Source organism: Saccostrea cucullata, unplaced genomic scaffold (genome assembly GCF_032062105.1).
Source record: "Saccostrea cucullata isolate Sc308-1 unplaced genomic scaffold, CSIRO_AGI_Scuc_v1 ctg18268, whole genome shotgun sequence".
In the NCBI taxonomy this organism is placed as follows: Eukaryota; Metazoa; Mollusca; class Bivalvia; order Ostreida; family Ostreidae; genus Saccostrea; species Saccostrea cuccullata.
In genome coordinates, this window is record NW_026921892.1 from 1 (window position 1) to 1,123 (window position 1,123).

General features: G+C 34.4%; 1 pseudogene; it reads left to right on the forward strand.

Moving 5' to 3' along the window:
• Positions 1-7: 7 nt before the first annotated feature.
• LOC134260857 (uncharacterized) lies at positions 8-585 on the forward strand (annotated as a pseudogene).
• The last annotated feature ends 538 nt before the right edge of the window (positions 586-1,123 follow it).

Sequence of the window (1,123 nt, forward strand, 5' to 3'; positions counted from 1 at the left end):
TTTTTTCTTGGTTGTTGCACAGGAGGTTAAGTGTCTAACTGATGGGTCAGGGTTAGTGTTCAAACATACATTTGGTAAGACTCTAAGAGGTGATAAAAGTAAAAGCAATTCATTTGTCATTAAAAAATGTACTGATCTTGTAGTTTGTCCAGTGAAGGGTTTACTAGATTTTGTTAGGTTTGCAAAGTTGCATAATGTTGATTTATCCAAGGGATACTTTTTCAGAACAGTTGCAGAGTGTGGCAGAGTTTTGGATAAGAATGTCAGTTACTCAGTGGTGTATGAGAGGTTGAGATATTATTTGTCAACATTAGGAATTTATGTAAGGAAACGCCTCATAGTTTTCGATCAGGGTGTGCTATTACCATGGCATTGTCAGGGTCAGTAGAGAATGTAGATCAAGTTATGAATCACGTGGGATGGTTTGGAAAGTCAAGCGCAGAGTATTATTGTAGAATGTCAACACTTGTAGATTCTGGAGTGGTTGCATCAAAGTTGGCAAAATCTGTGTATCAGGCAGATATGGTTGAGAGAGAGTATAAAGATAAGGCAGACTATTCTGGTTTAAAAAATGCATTCTACTGAGAGAGAGAGAAGTTGTACAAGTTAGGTGAGAAAGAAAAGTTGCATAGATTATGATACAATTTGGAGTATGGTGAGTTATACAGAGAATTGAACTTTCAATAAAAGAATACATGTATTACTATGGGATTATCAGTAATGTTAATAAATTGTAAATAGAAATGTATTTAGTAATGGTTGTAATGATATTAAAATTGAGATATAAAATTTGGTATTGTTTTTTGTTTTGAGTATTGGGAATGGAGATTTTGCCGTTAAATGATTATATTGAATGGATCTCTTACTTTAATGGAAAATTGGTTAAAGGGGTAAATTGTATTGCAGAGTTTTCATTCCCAAAACTTAACGAAACTGAATGCAATAGATATTAAACACTGAGGATATGGGTAGATCCTCATTGGTTAATATCAAAGGGGGAAGTTAAGTGACGTGTTAATCAGTATTAGTTCAACACCTGTGGAAGGAGAGATTAGGTGGATGCACATGTATAAGAGGCAGATGGTCATTGATGCATGTATTAAAATATGATTGCGTTTGGTGG